Source organism: Nuphar pumila, chromosome 6 (assembly GCF_984573655.1).
Source record: "Nuphar pumila chromosome 6, dmNupPumi1.hap1.1, whole genome shotgun sequence".
Classification (NCBI taxonomy): domain Eukaryota; kingdom Viridiplantae; phylum Streptophyta; class Magnoliopsida; order Nymphaeales; family Nymphaeaceae; genus Nuphar; species Nuphar pumila.
The window spans coordinates 673463-698930 of NC_143254.1; the positions used below are offsets into that span (position 1 = coordinate 673463).

Sequence of the window (25468 nt, forward strand, 5' to 3'; positions counted from 1 at the left end):
TGAACAATATACATTCTAGATTAATAAGGTGATCCTTGAGCGAAACGCTTGTATGTTCAGTCTGGCCAAGTTGATTCAAGACTTGTTAAGACCAGGCCATATATCGATCCCTCCCGTGGATGTAGAGGTCTCACCGTACATAATCATAGAAAAAACGGCAAATTGCCACCACACAAACAACGCTACTTTCAATGTGTTATGGTGAAATTGGTTTTTAGAAATATGCGCTGCTTTGCCCCATCGATACTTCAATAGGTAAAAGGTTTGGATGCCACCTAATTTCACACCTTCGCCTGATCACTTTTTCCTTTTCCTCATGATATGGTCGTAAGAATGAAAGAAGGCCCATAAACCAATGCAACGGTAGGAGTTTGATGGTGGTAGTCAGATGGTCGAAGCAAACCAGACTAAGGGGATATGAGTCCGAGAAGCGCTCGCCTTGAGGGTCAGATTCGATGAGCCCTCTTTCCTTCATCATGCCAAGTTACGTTGTTCTCACGCCCCCAAACCAGCCAACCAATCAACCAGCAGGGCTGAGGCCAGAGGGGGAGGTAAGCTGTCATTTTAAGAGACTCCCCTCCTTTTAAAAGCGTTTGGATATGTCTCCATGAAACATCCTTGTTAGCTCAAGCTCTGTAACATTCCTCTGCTTTCCTTCACTTCAACTAACTTGAATGCAAACGAAAAATGATGGGCACCATTTTAAATTTGGAATTGATTGCTTGAAACTCTCCTCCATCTGGCTTTTCAGTCAGATTTTTAGACAGACTTAACAAGAATTAGTGAAACGCAATACAACCGTAAAAATCTTATCCCTTCATCCATGAACGCAAGACATAATGTTAAAATTTTCAGACTGATAGATTCGATGCTAGCCGGACCCTGTAGACTACATTGTATCTCATCGCTAAAAGTATAAGAATTAAGAGAAAGGAATTGATGTGCTTTTCCAAGTTGGCAGCAATTAAGTACGATTTTTATGATTCTTACTGGAGTGACAGATAATGGCCTTATTTCTGGTTTCAAAAGGGAAGAAACACCTTATTTCATCTAGGATGGTCAATCTTATCATGAACATGCCCATGCCTTTGTGAAAAACGCTGCAAGAAGATGCAGAACAAACAATGGAGAGGAACAAAGATATAACGTAGTTCAGTGCAATAGTTAAACCTACATCCACGGTTAAAGGGAGCACTGAGGCTCTCTCATTGTTGCCTTATGTGTAATAAACAAAAAAAAAAATTGGATCGGGTCGGATCCAGTTTTGGACCCGACCCGGATACAAAGGGGGGACAGGCGGTCAGGCACCCCGACCGTCTCTCCCGTGCCTTTTAAGGTCGAGGCAAGGGAGGTTCACGACCCCCCCCCCCTCACTGTCTCTCTCCCTCACCGCCTCTCGATCTCTCTCGTCTCTGCACCCTCTGGAGGCCCCTGTCGACCCAACGTCAACGCTGCCGCCACCTGCGACCTCCCTCCGACGCCGACGATGCCACCGCCGGCGACCACCAGGTACGCACCTCCCCCTCTTTCGTTCGCCACTCTCTCTCTCCTCTCTACCTCTCCCGTCTCTCTCTCCCTCACCTCTCTCTGTGGCCACGGGAGGGGTCAAATCCCCTCCCTGTGCCCCCTTTTTAGCAGGGGAGGGGCAAGACACTCCTCCCTGCCTCTTGTTACGGCAGAGGAGGGGTTCGACCCCCTCCTCTCGGCTGCTCTCCGTCACGGCAGGGGAGGGGCCGAGCCCCTCCTCCCTGCCTCCTGTTACAGCAGAGGAGGGGTTCGGCCCCCTCCTCTCTGCTCCCTCTGTCACGGTAGGGGAGGGGCCGAGCCCCTCCTCCCTGCTTCCTGTTACGGCAGAGGAGGGGTTCAGCCCCCTCCTCTCTGCTCCCTCTGTCACGGCAGGGGAGGGGCCGAGCCCCTCCTCCCTGCTTCCTGTTACGACAGAGGATGGGTTCAGCCCCCTCCTCTCTGCTCCCTCTGTCACGGCAGGGGAGGGGCCGAGCCCCTCCTCCCTGCCTCCTGTTACAGCAGAGGAGGGGTTCGGCCCCCTCCTCTCTGCTCCCTCTGTCACGGCAGGGGAGGGGCCGAGCCCCTCCTCCCTGCCTCCTGTTACAGCAGAGGAGGGGCTCGCCCCCCTCCTCTCTGTTCCTTTTGATCGGCAGGGGAGGGGCTGAGCCCCCTCCCTGCCCTTTTGATCGGCAGGGGAGGGGCCGAGCCCCCTCCCTGCCCTTTTGATTGGCAGGGGAGGGGCTGAGCCCCCTCCCTACTTCGTGTTTCGGTAGGGGAGGGGCTGAGCCCCCTCCCTGCTCTTTGTTTTGACAGGGGAGGGGGGTTGAGCCCCCTCCCAGCTCGTTGTTACGGCAAGGGAGGGGGCCGAGCCCTCCCTGTGCCTCTTTTCTCGTTAGGCAGGGGCATCGCCCCTGCCTTCGCTGTTTTTCGGCAGGCCGGGGCAAGCCCCCTCGCCTTGTTTTTCCCTGGCATCAAGCGGGCGTCCGTTCGTTGTTGAAAGGCAAGGTGCAGCCTCATGCTTCCCCCTTAGTGGCTTGCAGGGAAGGGCCTCACTTCCTTGCTCTCTTGGCTGGCAGGGCGAAGCCTCCCTCGTTGTCTTCTTCGGGCAAGGGTGCGACCCCCTGCCTCCCCGTTGGTTGCTGACAGCATGTCAGCAGGGGCTCGTGGCCCTGCCCCTGTTTCTTGCGCTTATAGCAGGTGCGCATGTGCACGATGCCCTACCTCTGTTTCCTTTACGTCAGGACGACGATTGTGCCCCTGACTTTCTATTTTAGTATTAGCTTGCTAAGATCGTTGTTTTTGCAGCTCGTATGACGGATCTCACTCGCGCTCCGCGACCCAAGCCGTCAATCGCGTACATCCGCGGACGACAGCAAGCTTGCAACTCCCAAAGGTAGGGGAAGATTGCACAAAAGACTTGGATAATTGAATTGAGTTCAATTAACTAAAAGGGATAATTAAATAAATATATATGCATATATATCATATATATTTATACGAGTACACATTTAACTCAAGGACGCGGTTTCGCGATCCTTTTCCCTTACTTGCCGTCGTGCATCACGCAAGGGTTCTACGTTGAACTCCCGCTTACAGTTCCTTTACCTTGCCGTCGCGCATCGCGCGAAGGATATGCGTTGCACTTCTGTTTACAGTCTTTACTTTGCCGTCGCGCTTTGCGCTAGGCTCTTGCTTTTGCATATGTGTTGGTATTGCCTTGCTATTGCAGAGGTGCATGTCCTTGATCTTTGCGTATGCTTTAAAGGCATCCTCGTGGAGGATACAAGGGGCATTTACCCCTCTCCCTCTTGCGACAAGAGTTCAGTCGGGATCGAGCGACACATCCTCGTCTAAGGAGAGGGATACCTCGCAAGGATCCTGGCTCTTCGTGCGCGCAGTCCTGCAGAGTCGACTTGAGGTTTTAGGGAGCTGCGCAAAAGCATCAAAGACTTTTCCAAATCGAAGCATTTGGAAGGATGTGACTGACTGGTTCTGCTCGCCTTTTTGGCATATCTCAGGTGATCCCGAATTGGGGGTTCAAGCGAACTTCTTAGCGGGTGTTTTGTTGAGAAACCCGTATCCCGTCTATCGAGGCCGGTATCGAGTCATGCGAGACATGTAGATACCCCGATAGCGGATGTGATTCGAGATAATCACATGCATCATGTTGGCAGAAGGTACTGCTGTTTCAAAAGATAGAGTAAAGTTGATAAACTTTACATCTTTGTGAAACACTCCTGTTGAGGCTTCTACTGAGGAGCTATACCCCCTTCATCCTAGAGTACTTGTAGTCATGCACGACACGTCTAGTACTGCGATGATCGGATGAGACGGTCGTGCGACCTCGAATAGTGCTAAATGCACAATGCTGTAATCACATAAATGGCCTCACATTCGCCTTCACAGGCAAGATGCTCGAGTGATTTAAATACCACAGCATAGAATGGGTCGTTAGTTAAGCAACCCCTAACGTACCTATTTGCTTATTTGTGTCTGTCAAGGGAGAGGACCGAGCAGTACAAACTCCAATAAACAGGTTGTTAACAACCACCCTACGGGCAACGATCCAGCCTCCCCAGTCATTGGAGTTAGGGGAAAGGGGATACATTAGTTAGCTCAACACTTCTGCAGAAGTTGGATGCGTCCGTGGCACAACCTCCTTTGGGGAATCCTCTCTCGGCTAAAGCCGTCCCTTTGAAGCGAACTCAACTAGCTATTCGGGTTATTGAAAATACATAGAATAACAGACGCCCGAACTAGTCTCAGTTGGTTCTACGTTTTGCCTGCTCGTACCCGCATGTTCATAATTATCGAAGCATAAGGTCTGTCCACACTGGTCGTTGAGTCGTGAGATTCGCTTGCACTACTGCTTCGCTTGCACTACTGCTTCTCTTGCACTGCTGATTCGCTTGCACTACTGCTTCGCTTGCACTACTAATTTGCTTGCTTGCTCGATAGTTCAGTATGCTACTCGTTGAGCTGTGCACGTCTGTCAAGGCGTTACTCTAGTTGGTTAAACTGCTTACGCAGTTCTTTGCGGAGTAATAAGGAGCTTCTCATATTAGTTAAATGCTTATAATAATAGCATTATGCTAGTTGCTACATATTAGCATGTGACTTGCTTTATCTCTTGGTCGAACTGTTTGGTGCTTATTGTAGCGTAGCACTTGTTGGCTTGCATCTCTTATGATTGATGTGATTGCATACAACTCGTAATCTACGAACTGGTGGCAACTAGGATTGATGTGGCCGCTTGTCTTATAAGCTGCTTACATATTGCGATATAACTGCTGCCATATGATTGCTTATGAATGGCTTGTGATGCAATGGTTTATGCCTTACGATTAATTTAATTACTTGTTGATGGACTGAGCCATTTTATGGTAATTATGTGTTTTACGAGCATTGTTATGTGTGCTTGTCTTATTCAGTTGTTTCGTTTGGCTGACGAGTAGAGTTAGTTACTCTTCGCCCATAGAATCAACTTGATTGCCATATCTGCGCGTTCTCATGTGTCGTTCACACATGTTTTGAGGGCCTATTTGAGGATTGCAATATTCCTTATGGCAATCATACGATGCGTAGGATTATATGCTTCTGCGCGGAGTGATACAATGCATATTGCTGATATACATGCTTGTGCCCATATTGTGGCTACTGACCTCGAGAGCAGTCAACTGTTCAGAGCAATCGATTGTATAGATGCGTGTATCACCGAGTAGGGTGTCTGACAAGCACCTGATCTCCAAAGGATTATCTGCGAGGGCGTGTATGATCAAGACCAGGTACCCGACTAGAGTGGTAGATTCTCTGTGAGGATGTACACTGTCCACGAACGGGTAGCCGCAAAGACGGTGAACTCCTGTGAGGAAGTGTATGGTCCAAGACCAGGTATACCATCTAGGGCGAAATTCCTTGTGAGGTTATACATTTCCCAGACCAGGTGATCCGACGTTGATCTTGTTTTTGTATTAGTGGCTATCGACCCCGAGAGCGATCATTTGTGTTGATGCGTGTATCGCAATGATTTTCATTGGATATGACATCTGTTGGGGATCGGTTTCCCAAAGGTTTCGCTGTGAGGTTATACATTTCCCAGATCGGGTGACCCGGCTAGATGGGGAGATTCTCTGTGAGGATATACACTGTCCACGAACGGGTAGCCGCAAAGACGGTGAACTCCTGTGAGGAAGTGTAGGGTCCAAGATCAGGTATACCCTCTAGGGCGGTAATTCCTTGTACGATCGTATATCTCTCAGACCGAACGATCCGACGTGGATCTTGTGTTTTCGCTTACCATAAAAAGTTATGGTGAGCTGTGACAATCTTCTGAGATTGTTTGTGATAGCCAACTATGAATTCATAGTTTCGACTTTCTGTTTTAGCATGATTACATGCAGGACTCATATGTGAGAATCAGATCATTAGCGATTTGAGTTAGTGATCATGTTTTGGACCTTCTATGGAAGGGTGAGCTTTTCTGAGAAGGTATGACGCCTTAGTGCGTCATAACCGGTGACGGTTAGCCGCGTAAGACTTTGAAAGATGGGAATAGGTCAAGGTTGTTCGGGACAACGCGTTTGTTAGAAGTAGTGAGCGACAAACGATGTCCTGATGGTGATTAGATGATGTGACCTCGTTCTAGGAACGAGAACAAGCTAGTTGCGTAGTAGTTCACAGCTTACGATCAAATGGATCGTATGCTGCGTTGGTCAGTTGCACTGCTTACTTGCGTTGAACTGCTTACTGTTTGCACTACTTACGCATTTGCACTGCTTACTCGCTTGCACGCCTTATTCGCTTGTACTGCTTACATGTTTGCACTATTCACCTGCTTGCATTGCTTACCTGTTTAACTGCATATCTGCTTTAAACTGCGTAGCCTACTGAATTAAATGTACTTAATTTAGTTTCTCGTAGTCTCTCTTGTGCACCTACTAGTTTTTCGTGAAACTAACCCATTCTATGGGTACAGGTGATGATTAGGTACACTACGGGCGATGACGCGATTGCAAGATGGCTTCAAGACTTCTTCTTCCTGCTCTTAGCTCGCGTCCTGGATGCTATGGGTTTGTATCGGATTTTCCTTGGGATATCCGAATCTTGTGAGTTTTGGTTCTTTTAGCTAACGTGCCCAAAGTTGCCAGCTTGCCTTATGAGTTATCAAAAGCAAAATCTTCCGCTGATTTCATAAAACAACTCTGAAGGAAAGAGATATTTGTAGTCTCTTGCCTGTTTTTCTGAAAAGGTTCGCAAGTTTGAAATTTGGGGCGTTACATTATGTTTAGAACATTATTTAGAGAATACAGAATTTACATTAACAGAAATGTCAAACAGCCAATCACCAATAAATCTCATTGAGAGATATGAGGTGAACGAGATTCTCTTCTGTGGTCATCTCGGATCTTCTCTTCTGTGGTCATCTCAGATCTTTGCTGGAATTCTGTTATTGCCTTTATCAGTAGCTCCAATGTTATCTTCTGTTCTGTCATTGCCTTTATCTGCACTGGTATTACTTTTAGCAGGTCCTTGATTCACGTCAAGAATGTTGCCATTGTCATTACCCCTCCTCAAACATAGCCAAGTGTGGAGGTTAAATTTGTGTAAAAAAAGAAGCAAGTTGAGCCATCCCAATAGGCTTGGTGAAGAGGTCCGCAAGTTGAAGATGTGATGGAACATATTTGGTGAAAAGTAATCGTTGAGCAACTTTTTCTCACATAATGATAATCAATTTGTATATGCTTGGATTTGCTGTGAAATACTGGATTCACGGTTAACTGAAGGGCACTGATATTGTCACAATAAATAGTAGGAGACTGGCTTTGAGCAATTCCAAGATCCCGAAGAATGAAGGAGATCCAAGTCAATTAAGCTGCAATGGATGCTAGAGCTCGATATTCTGCTTCAATGCTGGAGCGAGCAACAATGGGTTGCTTTTTTGCGCTCTATGAAATAGAATTGCTGCCAAGAAAAGTGACAAATCCAATAGTGGAGCTACGAGTAAGAAGACATCCGACCTAGTCTACATTTGAGAAGGCATAAAGATTAAGATCACTATGAGAGTGAATTTGCATCCCAAGATTCAATGTGCCTTTGATATGTCACAATATCCTTTTTACTAACTGAAAATGACCCACGGTCGGTTTGTGCATGAATTGACTGATGAAGTTAACACTGAAGACAAGCTCTGCTCGTGTGATGGTAAGATACTGGAGTGCCCCAACAAGACTGCGGTACCGAATGACATTAGAGAATGGCATGAAATTACTTTCTGCAGCAGAGAATTTTTGAGGAAGCAGAGTTCTCATTGGTTTGGAGTCAAGCATGTGAGCTTTGTTAAGAATATCACATGCATACTTTTGTTGACATAAGAAAATACCCATGTGATTCTGACATACTTCTATGCCTAGAAAATAATGAAGTCGCTCGAGATCTTTCATGGCAAACTGACTCTGAAGAGAAGAAATAAAAGGTCAAAGTAATTTTGGATCATTTCCAGTCAATATAATATCATCAACATAAAGTAATAAAATGATGATATTTGAATCAACATGTTGAACAAACATGGACGGATATGCTATACTACAAAAGAACCCATTTGAAATTAAAAAGGAGCTCAACTTGTCAAACCATGCTCGTGAGGCTTGCCGAAGACCGTATAAGGCCTTATTGAGATGACACACCTTATTTGGATGGATCTTATGCTCATACCCAGGTGGTTGAGACATGTAAACATTCTCATGAAGTGTCCCATGAAGAAAAACATTTTTTACATCAAGTTGTCGTATGCCCCAATTTTTAAGGGTAGCTAGACTGAGAACAATGCGAATGGTACTTGGACGAATCACGGGGACAAATATTTCATGGAAATCAACACCTTCAACTTGTGTGAATCCCTGAGCCATGAGCCTAGCTTTAAGACAATCCAAAGTCTCATCAACTTTCCGTTTGGACTTGAAAACCACTTCGATCCAACAATATTGACATGATGAGGTTTGTCGACTAAGTCCCAAGTGTGATTTTGTTGTACGACATAAATCTCATCATTCATGGCTTGCCGCCAGCCAGGATATGCAAGAGCTTGTTTGACATTAGAGGGTTCCTTGGGAATTGACAAATCGAGAGTAGTAAGAGCATACTTAGGGTTCAGTTTGTGTATGCCGTGCATACTCCGAGTGACAATGGAATGACAAACACTTTGGTGTTGAGATGTCTGATCCTCGTGTTGCATGTGATCCTCAAGTAGCTCATTAGAAGGAGCATTATCTTGTTCATGAGATTGTGATGCCTCAAAATTGGTATTGTCATGAGGAGTATCAGCTGAAGCGTGATGAAGTGCAGTCTCCATTTCAGGTTGACAATGCATATCAGTGGACGATAACTCAGCATTTTGTCCCTCTTTATTTGACTCAAATGGTTCACTAGTCACCGACTTGGGAGAGTCCTGAAATTTTTGTATCTCATCAAAAGAAGCCGAGTCATTGCAATAAGAATAACATTTAAACAATGAACTGAGATTGAGATAAGGTAAGGTATTCTCGTCGAAGATGACATGATGAGAGATATACACACGGCCTGTAGGTGGATACAAGCATTTGTATCCCTTGTGCTCAATGTTGTAGCCAATAAAAACACAAGGCAATGACTTCGGCTGAAATTTGTTATTATTGTAGTCACACAAAAAAGGAAAGCACCTGCATCCAAGAACTCGAAAATTAGTATAATCTGGTTGTTTTCGATATAATCGGTGATATGGATTATCCATTTTTAAAGAAGTGGATGGTAGTCTATTTATGAGAAAAACAACAGTAGAGAAAATCTCAACCCACAATCATTTTGGTAGAGAGGCATGGTGCATCATAGTTAAACCCAATTCAGTGATATTTTTGTGTTTTCGTTCGGAAACATCATTTTGCTCATGTGTGTGCGGACATGAGACTTGACTCTTGATTCCATGTTCTCCAAGATATTTCAAAAAAATCATGCTAGAATACTCGCCACCTCCATCACATTGAAAGATTTTTATCTTCTTCTCAAATTGTCGTTCAACTAATTTATGAAAATGTTGAAAAACTCCAAAAAAATCTGCCTTTCATTTGAGAGGATAGAACCAAGTGAACATGCTATAGTTGTCTATAAAAATAGCATAGAAACAAAAGTTTTTCTTTAAAGCAATCGGGGCTGGCTCTTATAGATCTGAATGGATCTTGAAAAGAGGTTCATGACAAACTTCATTATTTGAAATGAAAGGAAGGCGACATGCCTTTTCCATTTGACAACTAGAACAAAAAATGTTTTTGCTTTTAACTCTAAAAACATCAATCATCTTATTTGAATGCAGAAAAGAGACTGTGCATGATTGTGGGTGGCCCAAGTGAGCGTGCCACTGTGCAAATGAAGCTTGCTTATTGCGATTTGAGAAAAACACCATTGGGCCTTGATCCATCGAGTAAAGATTGCCCTTCTTACTTCTCGTTGCCATCACTTTCTCTTTTCTCCTGTCCTTAACAACACAATCAACAACACTAAATTAAAAAAAACAAGGTAAATCTGATGTGAGTTGACTAACAGAGAGCAAATCATGTTTTATTTTTGGCACACATAAGACATCCTTTAAAACAATAGGAGCATTAGTTGAGATAGATTGTGAAGTAGCATCTCCAATATGCGATATAGGCAATTTTTTTTCATCTCCTATCATAACAAAATCTTGACCTTTACTGGGTTTAAGATTGGATAGCTTACCAACATCCCTAGTGATGTGTTATGATGCCCCACTGTCTACAAACCACTCAGACTCTTGCGGATAAAAACCGGTCATGGCGGTGAGGGCTTGAGGTATGTCATCTGCTTGATAAGAGTGGTTAAACCTATGATAACAGTTTAAGGCAGAATGGTTCTTCTTGCCGTAGATTTGACATGTTGTTCCATGAAACTTATTTTTTCCTTCATTAGTCGAGTGAGACTATTTTTTATGGCTATTGTTAACAGTCTTAGAATTTTTTCCTTGATTGAAACCTTGCCCTTTGCTATTGAACCGATAGTTGTTCCTTTTTTTATTGTTGAAGGACCCTCGATTTCCAAAATATGCAACTTGAGTTGAGATTCAGTTGTATGCAAGTTATTTCTTGTCCCGTGACTTTGGAAAAGAGCCACAATGTCCCGATATGAGGGAACAAGTGGTTTGAGCATGCTAGTAACAAAATGCTCAAAACCTTGCCCCAAACCTTGAAGCAACCAGAAAACCTTCACCTTATCCTCAATTGGTTTTCCAATAGTAGCTAGATCGTCACAGAGATTCTTAAAATGATGGATGTAATCATTTAAGGAATCTGAACCTTTCTTAAGGGTTGAGAGTTGTTGTATGAGGCAAAATTCTCTTTCTTGCAAATCTTGAGCAAATGAATTTATCAAAATTTCTCATATCTCTTTGGAGATATCAATCCCTACAACAAGGCTCAGGACTGATTCTGAAAGAGTTGCCATGATCCATCCCTTTAGAAGGCGATCCGACTTCTTCCTTGCGATATAATCGGGATTAGGAACAATTTGCTTTTGAGCATTCTCAACAGTGAGACTAGGCATGACAATCTGTCTGTTTAAAAAGCCTTGCATGTCTTAGCTTTCGACAGAGCTAGAATTTGGGTGCGCCACAGCAAAAACTTGCTGTGATTTAATTTCAAAGAGACAAAATTTGATATGTTTAGAGTAGCTGGATATGGATATGTGGTACCTGATAACTGAGCCATGGAAAAATGCACAGAGAATAATAATTCAACAAGAGAACAAATAGGATCTTCGAATGAGCAGTGAATCAGAAACTACTACAGAGCTTTGATACCATGTGAAAAACACTGCAAGAATATGCAGAACAAACAATGGAGAGGAACAAAGATATATTATGGTTCAGTGCAATAGTTAAACCTACATCCATAGTTAAAAGGAGCACTGAAGCTCTCTAATTGTTGCCTTATGTTTAGAACATTATTCATAGAATACAGAATTTACATTAACAGAAATGGCAACAGCCAATCACCAATAAATCTCATTGAGAGATATGAGGTGAACGAGATTCTCTTCTTTGGTCATCTCGTATCTTTGCTGGGATTTTGTTATTGCCTTTATCAGTAGCTCCAACGTTATCTTCTGTTTTGTTATTGCCTTTATCTACACTGGTATTATTTTTAGCAGGTCCTTCATTCACACCTAGAATGTTGCCATCGTCATTAGCCTTTGTTGCCATGCATCGACACTAGTTGTCTGAAATTGAGCTAACACAAAGCCTCTTCATTCTCTTGGAACCTAATTGTAAAACCACCTAGCATTAGTAGGAAGATAATGAAAAACAAACAAACAGGGGAAGACGGTTCCCCCAAAATCGGAAACTACCTTCCCCCTTATCACGTGGGGTGGTGAGGGCTATAAACGGTGTGTCTCCTCTACCCATTGATCAAGCAAGAGAGCGATAGAGGGAGAGAGGTGTGAAGAAAAACAAACGAGAAAGTTGCAGAGAGGAGAGAGGTTTATCGGAACCTCTGCCAGTGACACCAGGTAAGGCACTTCTTCTTCTTGTTTTTTTGAGCGAGCAGAAGGCCGATAGCCATGGTTGTCGAAGAGTTACAGGTGAAGAAAAAAAACCTCTGCAATAGAAGAGAGAGAGAGGGCTGGTCGGCCCCTCTGTAACAGAGAGGAACAGTGAGGGCTGGATGTGGCTGTTGACCCCCCTTTCATTTTTTTTATATATTATAAGACCGAGTCAGTCTGGGTGCGACCCAGATCGAACCAGGCAGTTTGGGTCGCACCTAGACCAAACCAGGTAAGTAAAAAAAAAGGTATCGGGTCGAATCAGTTCAGACCGAACTGGCCTAGACCGAATTGAACCAAACTGGTCGGGGTGTGAACCAGACTGAGTCAGGTCTGATTGGGTCTCAGTTCTCTGTTTGGATCTGGTCTAATATAGACTAGACCAAATCTGGGTCCAGTCAGTCTGGATCAATTCAAATAGAATTGGATTTAAATAAATCTGGGTTTGAATCCAGATAATAATTGAATCTAGTTCGGATCAGTGTTGAATACAGAACAGAATTGGATCTAGTTTGGATCAATGCTTGATCCAGATCATAACTAGATCTAGATCCAACTGAATGGATCAGTTTTGGATCCAGATAGGAACTAGGTCTGGATCAAGTCTGATAGTTCTAGATCCGGATCAGAGCTGGATTTAGATCCAACTCATAACTGGATGGATCAGTTCTGGATCCATATTAGAACTAGGTCTGGATCCAGTCTAAGAGATTTGAATCCATATCAGAAATGGATCTGGATCCAGTTTGTGATTAATTACTTATTTTGAGAATCCAATTGAGGTTTTGAACCAAACCCAGATGGGTTGAGACTAGGTTCAATAAACCTAGTACTCTAAGCTTAGACCAAACCTGTTTTGACCTAGGATGAGTCAGGTTAAATCATAAGAGTTGAAATGACCAAATTACCCTTATGTGTACCCAAGATTCGATTAAGTAAAATGGGCATAACACTACAAGAAAAATGTGGATTAGCGACGGACGCTATCCGTCGCTAAACAATTTAGTGACGAATTGGCGATGGGTTAGCATCGGATAGCGTCCGTCATAATTTTTTGGTCGCTAATTAGCGTCAGAACTGATCTGTCGCTAATTTGCGACGGATTAGCGACATACGTGATCCATCGCGAGTCCGTCGCTAAATAAGCACAAATTTGGTTTTGCAACAGATACACATCCGTCACTATTTTAGCGATGGATTACATTCCTTCGCAAAATGTTATCATCGCAAAAAAAATTTCCCTCCCTCTACGAGAGAGAGAGAAAACGATTCTGCGAGTCAAACTCGACCAAAGTTTTGAAAATGGTTTTGAAAATTACTCACCTCTGTTTTGAAAATTTGTGAGAAAATTTCATGGAATGGGATCCACCTATCGGTATGAGGTTCAACCGTTCCTGGCGCCTTTACCAGGGGTAATCGAACCAATGATCAAATGTGTGCTTTAACTTGACTCAAATATCTAAATCATGTTATATTTTCCTAGAATGCATAGAGAATCAGGCATGTGTTATGGAATTTTGAAAAGATGCAAGTTTTGAAAGGATGATGTTTGCTTGGAAAATTGAAATGTACTTGGAAAATGATTGGAAAAGTGCTTGAAAATTAAATTTCTGGGAAACTCATTGAATTTTATTGAAAATCAGAAATTGTATTGGAAACTGGATTCTCAGGAAAATGGGAACTTTGAGAAAATCGATTTTTGAGATTAGAATTACTTTTTTTAAGAAATTTGATTTCTGAATAGGATTTGAGAATTTTGGGAAAATCAATTTTAGAAGTAATTCAAAGTTTTTGAGAAAATCGATTTTGGGATTTTAAAATGAAATTGAGAATGTGGAAATCTTGAGAAATCATAATTTGAACTTGGAAAATATTTGGAATCTCATTTGAAAATTCAAAGTTCTCAGAAAATCAAATTCTGAGAAAGACTTGGAAATTTTTAGGAAAATCAATTTCTCTGAAATGGAATTTGGAAAAGAGTTTGAAAATGATGCAAATTGAATGAATAAATATGAATTTGAAAGATATTTCATTGAGGAATTGAGAAAATTCTTTTGAAATTTTGAGAAATGCAGTGCATTTTTTTGAAATCAGCCTAAGAGTGTAGGCTGAATGTGGCTAATACAAATATCACAAATCTTGGTTTTCTTCGTATTCTGACTATGACCATAAATACGAATCCCACCGAGTTTATGAACTCCCTAAGAGCTTGTGCATGTGCCATTCGTGTCAACCATAGTGATTTTGAAAAATGTGCATATGCGTCATATATCAGGTATTGAAATTTGCATAAATTAAACTATATGCAATGCAGTCGTATTCTATGCAGGAAATGTAACTCTTATTCCAAATTATTTAAATTGCTTTTTACATTGAATTGAACAAAAGAAAAGAAATAAAATAACCAAATCTTCTTCTTGAATGTTCCTGCAAAACTAGAAAACATATTAGCACAGAAATGTAGGTTTATTTGGATTTATCCTAAAATATTAGAAATTATTGGATATTATCCAAATGTAAACCCTGATTCATACCCCTTTTGATATAAACATGACAAATAAGTAACAAGATTCGAAAATAGACTTGGAAATTCGAAATTGGAGTAAAAATGACCAAAATATCCCTAATGACCTTGAAATCAAGGTTTTCTGAGAGAATTTTTATAAAATTTGGAAATTTGAAAATCAAATGAAATAAAATTAAACACAATATGATGCAATATGATGATATGTATGAAAATTTAGAGAATTAAAGATTGAAATTTCGAAATTGAGGTTGAAATGACCAAAATGCCTATGATAACAAGACTATGGCCTTGAAACCAGGGTTTTATGAAATAAATTTTGCAAAAATGGGAAATGTGAGATGCAAATGATATAAAAATTAACCCTAATATGATTCTATATGCTTACTCACATGATAAAAATCCTAAAATTGCAAAATATCATAAATTACTGAATTTGACTTGATTTTCGCCTTTGAATTTAAAGATTAACTAACACACATAGCAAAAGAGCTTGAAATTGAGCCAAATTTTGCATGGACACCTAGACTAACCCTAAAAACAGAATTAAGCTCAAAAATTTATATTTTTGATATTTTTTTAATATGAAAACTTAACTAGAAATCCTAAAAATCAAGATTTTGCCTAAAATTCTAACTCTAAACTGAATTTCGGGTACTAAACTACCATAGAAATTCCCCAAATTTTATGGGATGATAGAGGACAGTTAGGCAAAGATTTTTTCCTTTTACAGATTCTGGTTTTGACCTATGGTCAAAGCTTGACAGCTCCAGCAAGTCGGATCGAAATTCAGCGACTTTAGGACTTAGGGCAGACTGACAGGTTTCGGGAAAAATTATAGAAAAAATAGCAGACAATGGAGGAAATAACTTAAATTTTGGAAAAATGTCCCTGACAGACAGAGGAAAAATTCCTCTTTTTACAGTTTTAAGATTCAGGCTATGGTTTGGAAGAGAGCAGAGGATTATCTGAGATCTAGATCTCTGTAATTCTTAGACATTGGAATTTGACAGGCAGGGAGTTTAATTTCGGGAAAAATACCTAGCATGCTCCTAAAATTCTCAAATTTTGGGGAATGACAGAGGGAATAGTGAAGAATAATTTCACTGTTAAAAGTTTTGACATCCAACCTACAGATTGAAGCATCACAACGGATTAGGGTCGGTCTAGACCCTGATAAGGAAAAATCAAGGTTTTCACAGGGGCCTGGGAAATTTGATTTTAGGCAGAAACTAAACCTTATTAGAAAAATCTAAAAAAATATTGCAAAACAATGGATTTCAACAGGTATCCGCTGTATTTTTGTGAGAAGGATTTGGATCGTCTCTCTGGGCGAGCTCAGATGTTTTTGTCTGCTAAAACAAAACCTGGAATTTCCAGAAGGGTAAAATCCCAGTTTGGGATTCGATTTATTAGAAAGGGTTTCAAAACCCAAATTGAACCAAGATTTTGACAATAGATCACAAATAGATAGACATTCTCAACAAAAATTTTAAGATTTATTGGTGGGAAATTAAACATGAAATTACGATTGGACTGGATGCCTAAGGTAGAACATAACAAACTATCAATATAAATTGAAATAAGTAACATAAAACATAAAAGTTTATCTAAAACCTGGAATAAAACATGAAAACTTAGGGAGATACGAATCATATTATTTTATTTTTGTGGCTATAAGAAAGGAGGGTTCAGTCCATTGATTGGATGGATCCTTCTCTCTCAACAGCAAAAGCATGAAACAAAGGAAAAACGAGAAAAAGCAAAGTGGATATCTTACCTTCGACCGGTTGGAAAGGGAGGTAAGTAGCCTTGGTCTCGCTGCGATTTGAGGATTTAGTTACCACCGGTTGAAGAAGATGTGGATGAAGGTTGATGGACTGTAGCCAAGGAAGAGGTGATACTCCAAAGGGGTTGGATGCTGCAGGGGATTGTAATAGAGAAGGGAGACGTAGTGATGCTTAAGGAGGCTGGGCGTCAACTTGGAAATGGATTCTGCTGGAGGTGCTTGAAGTTGAAGGGAGTTGAAGCAGTTTGTTGCTACTGTGTGTGAGCGACTAATGGTGTTGTTGTAGGTGGTTGGAAGGATGGAGATCCGGCTAGAGCTGTGGCTTGAGGAGGGTTGTTGTTGGAAGAGGAGGTGGCTGCAACTTTGTTGATGTTTTGATGAGGATGATGATGCATAATTGGGTGATGCTGGACCGGCTGTGGCTGGAGAGAGAGAGAGAGAGAGAGAGAGAGAGAGAGAGAGAGAGAGAGAGAGAGAGAGAGAGAGAGAGCCAAAAAGGGGCTGGGCATGAGATTCCTCAGCATCATCCACCGTATGGTGTGTGTCTTCTTTTTCTTTTTTAATAACTTAGGGAAAAATAAATCAAAACCTAAGTTTCTAATGAGAGAGGGTTAATGGGAGATGAGAGGTGGAGAGAATCCACCGTGAGAGAGTCTCTTGTTAGGGAAATTAGAAAGAAGGAAAAGGAATAAGAAGGGAGGAGGGAAAGAAGAAAGGAAAGAAAGAGGAAAGAAGGAAAGAAAGAAGAAAGAAAGAAAAGGAAAGAAGAAGAAGAGAAGGAAGAAAGAATGAAGGAAGAAGGAAGAGAGGGAAGAGTGATACGTGAATGAGAAAAAGGGAAAGAAAAGGAAGAAAGAAGAAGAAGAAAGAAGGAAAAAAAAAGAAAGAAGAAAGGAAAGAAGAGAAAGAAAAGGGAGAAAGAAAAGGACAGAAGGAGAGAAGGAGGAAGGGGGGGGGGGGGTCGACCCTTTTGTGGGTCCCACCACCTCTTATAAAAAAATAAACAAATTAAAAAAAATAAAATAAAAGAAAACAAAGAAAAAAAAGATATATATATATATATATATATAATTTTAAAATGAAAATGTAAATGTAAATGAAGGAGTCATCTCAGAGTGAGCTCACTTTTCAAATTTGAAATTCATTTTGAGGATCATAGGGATAAAATAGTGTTTTTAGAAATTTTCTAGACAAAACGAGCTATTTTTGGTAGTTTTTTGAAATGAGCTCCGAATTTGAAATTTCATACCCCGTTGCGAAGCAAATTCAGTTTAGATTTTGAAAATTTGAGTTTGAAAGAAACCTAGATTATTTTTTTCAAGAGAATATTTCCAAATTTAAAATCTTGGGGGTAAAAATGTTAATTTTGGAAATCCAGGGGTTGAAATTGATTTCTGAAAACTTTAAAAACTCAATCTAGATTGGAATTTTCAAAACTGGAGTTTTGGATCTTGAAAATGAAATAAAATGTGATGAAATGATGAGAAATGATATGAAATGCCATACGAAATGCAAACCCTGAATAAAGAATTTTGGACATTGGACTTTGATTGACACTTGTAACAGTTCAAAGAGTGTTAAAATTGATAAAATTTGTAAAATTGTTCAAGAAATGGTTTTCGGGCTCTACCGGGCCAGAGTGACACTGAAAATTGAGGTATGAATTGATTTGAACTAAAATGAACTAGATTGAGTTGGGTTTTAGGGTTTCAGAACTCAAGTGAATTGATAAGACACTGCCTCAACTAGACTCCCCGACTGAATTATCAAGAAAAGTTACCATTTCTAGAGAAATGGTTACTGGAGTGAAGTGAATCACAGACCAGAGCTGGGTTTGAGATGAAATAAAGATCAGTAATACTGAGATAAACTAAAATCGAAGCTCGAACACTAGCTCAACTGACTGGACTCAGCTCAATTCCAGTTGAATGAGCTGAAATGGGTTCTTAGACACTTGGAAATGGTTTTAAACTGAAACTGGAGCACTTGAACTCCTGGTGAACTTAAACTCGACTCAAGAGAATATGACTGACTGAGAATGACTGACTCGGAGACAATTGGCTTGGATTTGAGTGAGAAATGAGCTCATTTATGAAGAAATGATCCCGTTTTGGCAAGAATGGTCAGAAATGGAAATGGTCTATTTATTGTGAGCTCAAATGAGCTTGAAATGACTGATATTTTAACTGTTCTGAACTGACTAACGAGCTTGGTTGACTCCGACTGACTGGGGTCCGGGATGACCTAGGGGTAAATTGATAATTTTCATAATAAAAGTGGGTAAAATGATAATTTTCTGACATAAACTTGGGGTTGGACTCCTACACTGTCCTACCAGGGTTGGCATTGCACGAGGGGTGTGTGTATGAGAATGGATGAGGAAAATTTGGGGTGTTTACACAAAACCAAATATTAGCGACAGATATTATTGGTCGCAAAATTTTAAAAAAATAAAAAAATGTTTGAAATATAAATATCGAGAAAAAATTTCTTGTTATACAATTTATATAAGTTGCGTATACTTCCTTGCATTCTTCAGTGAGCCGCTTCCTTGCATTATACAATTTATTTAAGTTTTTATTGTTTTTGAAAGAAATCTTTTAAAACTGTGATGAATTAAAGAAAAAGTCAAAATTTGTAATTATCCCTTAAACTATAATATTACTGTGCACACAGAGAGGAAGATACAAACACAAATAGTTCCAGATTCAATGACCTAAGTTGGTCATGCACCTATCAATATCATCTGATGTTCTGGACAAACAACCAACTAAAACCAGTTGACAAGATCCACAATAATACATAGTTAAATGTCCCTTGCTAACAGCAGTACTAGGACCAATGACTGCTTGCAAAGTTGCCGTGTTGTACTCATGATTTCAAAAAATACTAAAATCCCTTTCCATAATAAAGTTTTCTCCATTTTTAATATCCTAATATAAGTAATCATGCTCAAAACCATATCCAAAAAAGCTGAAACTTGGAAGTGCTCAGAGGAAAAAGGCATTCACCTTTAGTTCATGAAGTCTATCATCACTTTGGAAGAAGAATATTTCAATATAACAATGATTGTGATTGGCAAATAAATTTCCTCACAGAATATTGAATGGGCCCTGAAATATTTACCGCTGTAAAATGATAATCTACATATCACTAAACTAGATGCTTTGCTGTAACTGAAAAAAAGATCTTTAACAAAAAATGAAATAAAGAAACACAAGGGACATTTTTACAGGGAAGAGTTGTTCTCAGAGAACAGTCAACACTAAATGGTCTATTAATTAGTGGAAGTGAAGGATGAAGAAAGAAAAACCACACAAAACTTGAGAGGCTCAAATAGTTAATGGGGCCTCGATAACAACTTCTGCAACATCACCAACAGCAAGAGCAATAGCAGCTTGTGCTTTTGCAACTGGTTTATCAGGTTGAAATAATCTTGTATAACTTATGTTTAGGTCCTGACGTGAGAGAGGGTTGTAATGCATCTTTGGGTGGAAGGAAAAAGTTAGGAAGCAAAAGACACATCAGTTTATGCAATAAAGAAAAAAGAAGATTGTTATATCATCTAGCATGTTTTATGAACTTCAGGTGCAGATTACGAGAAATGCACATTGACAAGGACCATATCTATGAGATACCAAGTAAGCTACCTGTCAGGGAAAAATAAAAAATTATCTTGCTCCCCTTCACACGAAAGTTTGCTTGAGATAAGTCTTGCTTTTGCCAAGCCGGTATTGTGCATTATCAGTTAGGTGACCATGCCATATACATAAAAATAAAAAACTTTCAAATTTCAACAAGCCCAGTGGAACTTCCTTGAGTCCTAGAAGCAAATCTTATTGATCAACTTGAATTGATGTAAAGTCAGGGTCCTGAGGAGCAATATCATCAAACGCAAGGTCTGTAACATTTTCAATATACATAGCTGGATACACCTTTGATATTGAATTCCTGAATATGGAAAGCAGTTACTATGCAACTGAATAAAAAAACATCAACAAGAAATGTTATTAATGTGATTTCCTGATGCTTTTGATGCCCCATTTTAAATTATTTAATACCAAAAAAGACTTCAGAAACTAAACCAAATGTCCTCAAACAAAAACACAATTTATTTGTTCAAATTGTAATAAACAAGTTTTTTCAATTTTAGCAACTTCATAGATAAATAAGAGAAAATTTGTACATCTCAATGAATGGACAAAAAGAAAACATCTGCACCCTTCACATAACTGTATCAAACACCACAAAAGGCCACCAACCACTCAAATTTGGGCATTCCATCATTCTTTCAACTTCATCATATGCCATAAATTAAGAACCCCAACAAAAGATAAGGGTCAACACCATCTTCATTTTCCTACAGTAATACAAAAAAAACCAATACATTAATTTAAAAGAAATCAATGACACTTAATTCACCACAAAATCCATAGAGAAAAGCAATAGAAACAAATGGTCCAGCAAAATCAAAATGGGTGACGCATTACACCCATAATATTTAACAAAAAAAAACTAGGCGAACTTCCACAACATACCTTCATTGAGAATGATGGTGAAAAGCCGATGGAAGATAGAGCCCCTTGAAATGTTCTGCTATAAAAATAAAAATCCACAAAAAAACCCATCAAAATCAAAGTTGGTGAACCATTATACCCACAATATTGAATGAAAAAAAGGAAAAAAAAAGCGGAACTTCGAAAGAAGATGGTGAGAAGCGTGTGGCAGGCAGATCCCCCTGGAACATCTGGTAATGGAGCAACGTTGCAAAAAAAAATCCGCAAAGAAAAAATAGAAAAAAAATCCACAAAAATGGAAAAGGGTGACTCATTATAATCATAGTATTGAATGAGAAAAGAAACTAGAGTTTTCGTAACACACCTTCATGAATCTCCCACACACCCAGATAATAATAATAAAAGAGGCTAAAAGGGAGAAGATAGAAACGAAGAAAGGAAGCCTTTGTTCTAAACAACTCACTCAATAAGAAAACATGAACTCTTTTCTTTCTTCAAGCTGAAGACCAAATGAAATGGTGCAGGCGATAGCACCTCGCTCCGGTCGACTGCGAACAAGGGGAAGGGGAGGAGGCGTCATAGTGACAATGAAAGAACAAAATGAAATGTGGGGTGGGGGGTGGGAGAGAGAAGGCTCGATTAGGGATTTTATGGGGGAAAGGGGGAGAGAGCGAGGGAGAATTTCGCGCCCTAGATGGGCCAGTTTAAATCGAAGAGTAGGAACGGAAAAAATTCTGTCTCAAAATCCGTTGCTAAGTAGCGACAGAAGAAATTTGTCGCTCATCTGTCACTAAGTTGCGACGGATTTTGAGACGAAATGTTTTCGTCGCTAATCCGTTGCTAATTAGCGTTAGATTTTGAGACAGAATATTTTCATCGCTAATTCCAATTTTAGGGACGACTAGTTTTCTCTAGCTAATCCGTCATAAATTTGCGACGAAAATAATCTATTGCAAATTTTTGTCGCTAATTAATGTTTTTCTTGTAGTGTAACTTTGAACTCTGAACTCAGAATTGAGTGAGGTTTGTTGCATTAGACTCATATCATAGAGAAAAATCTTTTTGTCATCTATTTTTGGTTAAATTAGGAGCACAAAAAGCGAGGTCTGATGAGCCAACTATAAAGAGGTATTTTCATAATTTTGTTAAAATATAAGAAGTTATGTGTGTTAATATGAATATGTATATGTGATGATTAGATTCTACTGTTAGAGCCTCTTGATACTCGATTGCGACCAGAGCACAACATTCATATTTGAGGTAAGAGATACTATAAGTAATCTTAGTTGTGAACAAACTATTTTGCGTTGGATGTTATTGTTGATGTTGTGTGCTAGTATGATTAAAAAGATAGCTCTTGAGTGTGAGCATGATATGCATAAAATGATCATGCATTGCAATGAGATGTTTATATGCACATATTAGTCGTGATATGTCATGCATATTAGAAAGAGATTGTTTTTGCGATAGCATATCTATGTTATAATTTGCAAATAACATACATTGTGATAAAATTTTGATTAGACTTGAGTCCTTTTATTCTAGTAATGTCATGTAAATTTTACATTGAGATTAGCATGCATAACACTCAAATTTCGAAAGTGGTGACTTGTGAAAATGTCTACCTGGTTCGCGGACAGACTACAACCACCATGAAGAGTGAGCCGCCAGTGATTTAATGATGTAGAGACTCTACATCATTGTGTGCTTAATATGATATAAGTGTAAACCCTAATATCGTTATGAGATTGAGAGTAAGATCCTTCGTGATCGTTTCACGATATCACTCGTAAGAGAACGAGTGAAATACAAGCTTGAGAATAAGGTTCAATGTAATGAACTTAAAATGTGACTTAAGGTTATATACACATTGTACTTGGGATTCTAGACGACCATGGATGGTTGAAAGCTATCATGGTTAGGATGTAGCACGAACCATACGGAGATTTTGTTTGAGTCTAACCACTCGGCTAGCTACCAGTGGGGTCTTCTTTTTATTTCACTGCAGTACTTGGTGATCTAGGGATCACTAAGTGCATATGGTTCATAGTCTGGCCAACATTGTAGAATTAGGGTGTTTTAAGTGGGTTAATATGCCCATAGACGATTATGACCGGTATATCTGACTTAGTATTATAGTTAGTGTAAGTGAGCGTTTGAGAGAGTTAAAGAAGGAAAATTAAAACATATAAACCTTATGTGGTGTGTCAAAAACTAAACTCAGACTAGGGGCTTAGAGCCCGCTACAGTTGTAAGTTAAAGTTCTTATTTGCTTATAAATATTTTTTATTGGGTTGTAGACTCACCCCCTGTATAATTACAACTATATGTTTCAGGCACACTAGCGCTGGCAGGACGTGATCGACTACTTTAGCAGAGTACTTAATAGTTTTTATTGTTTTGTCATTGAACACTTATGCATTTGTTATTTTCTTTTATTATGAATGATGGACTTTGTAGAAAAAAGTGAGTTAATAGAAAAAGAATGAAAAAATCTTTTAGCCATGTTTTCTCTGTATAAACTTTGTATGCTTTCCCTTTAGGAAGTAATACCAACCATCGGACAGCTAATTTGGCCGCTTACAAATTTGAAAAATTTGTTTGTCCTTGCTCCAATTTTCTTGATGAATGATCTTCATATCCCTCGTTTGGGGGAGGCGTAGTACTATTCCTATGAGAATTAACAGTATTTGGAGGTCGTCAACCTGCTTGATGGAATCCACGTGCATATCCTAGAGTGACCCTTTTTCTCTTACAAATGAAACATTTTGGTTCACAGAGCTACTTCATATCCATGAATATTGATGAAGGTTTTATGTAGTTTTATTGGGAAATTGCTGAGTCGGCATCCCTTTCCCTCCCCCACCGTGGTTGACAAACATCCAAGCATCATAGTAAGAAAGCGCTACACTGGTACAAGTATATCCAGTTTTTGTCACCTTCTTCCTCTTTTCATTTGTAAATTCTTCATTCCTCCATCCACACGAAAGAACTTTCATGGGAAATCTGAGCTGATAGGAGTTTTTAGAAATTGCATGAAAGAAGCTTCCCTTCCATGGGAATGAAATAAATGAACCCTTAAGTAACAATAAAACCTCATATGACCGAATTAATGGTTCCGCTCCCATTGTAGAGAAGGCATCGTATTTTGGCTCTAATCCATTAAGGAGATGGAAAACCTTTATGGAATCGCTCATGGGCTTTCCAATGACAGCAAGTTCATCTCACATTAGCCTCTGAAAACCCTAATAAATTCTACTAGATCAGTAACGCCTTCTGATATGCTTCAAATCGATTGCTTCTGGCATAATTCCCTTTCTTGGGAATCTTATGCAAAGGCATCTTCAAGTGCCTTTCCAGACCTCGGATGCCAAGCAAAGTCTAACTAGGAGTCCAAGTATTTCCCCTGTTATGCATCCTTTGGGTAGTCCATCAGAGCTTTTCCAGGTTAAATGTTTGGATTTTCTGTTTGCTTGGTTTCATTAGAGTCGAGAATCGATATAAACTTGTCAAGCATGGAAAAGTTACCATTGATGAAAGCCTCCCATGTCTTTAACTTTCAATAATTGCAGTCAACTAGGTCTTCTATAACAGGTAGTTTGTTTTTGTGAGTTTGATTGAGACAAGCTTACTTACAATAAGTGCAAAAGGATATGCATATCTTTGCGAAGACGACGAGGAGTGTCATGGAAGTCACAGTTGAAGTTTAAGCTGATGGAGGATGGCATAGCAGAATATGGGATCAATTTTGCTGTTACCATAAAGAAGTAGAAGTCCTATTAGAAAAAAAGGAAAATATCATCTGTACAAAAAAATATTGATGTGTTTTTCGTTTCCCTAATTAATTTCTTTATGAATCCATTTTTGTTCTTTTGGCAAGGATTCTTGATGTTTTAAGGTTGGAAATGCCATTTCTAATAGCATATGAGAGAGGCATTCAATTTTTAATGCTTTAAGGTTGAAAAATCGGATGATTCTTTGATGTTCTATTTTCTGTCCGTCAAATTGCAGGGCACAGATGAAGCATGGATGATCCATCCAGTGAAACCCGTTGCTTTTGTTTTTGCAAGTGAGTTTTTGTATATAATGTTGTGGCTTGTTATGTCTTTTACATCTCATCAGTTCTTTATGTTAGCTGTTATATTTTTGCAAGATTTTTCAGAATTTTTTCTGTAACCCTATTCCAAACACATTCCTGAGAAACATGTTGCCCCATGTTTGAAGTTGATGAAGAGAAAACTCATTTGACAATATGGATCAATCCAAGTTTCTTCTCACCTTATCCTATTCTAATATTTTTGGACGAAAATTATGTTAGAAAACCATATCATGGCTGATTTAGATGCTCATTTTATCACCCATGTGTCAAGCCATACCTAGCATAAGAGAAAAAGGACATAAAATGCTTTGTTGTTTAATTATTTTATTTTTGCTGATATTTTCTTGTGATAAAAACACAAAAATATATTGTATCATGTAATTTTATTTTAACGCATCTTGATCTAAAATGACCAATTATGTGTAGGTTTTGTTACAAAAATTAAGTCT

General features: G+C 39.6%; 1 long non-coding RNA gene across 1 annotated transcript; it reads left to right on the forward strand.

Annotated features, from left to right (window-relative positions):
- Positions 1-436: 436 nt before the first annotated feature.
- On the forward strand, positions 437-25169 carry LOC149833590 (uncharacterized). Its single transcript, XR_016432459.1, has 2 exons — positions 437-551; positions 24932-25169. It is a non-coding gene; the product is annotated as an uncharacterized LOC149833590 (long non-coding RNA).
- The last annotated feature ends 299 nt before the right edge of the window (positions 25170-25468 follow it).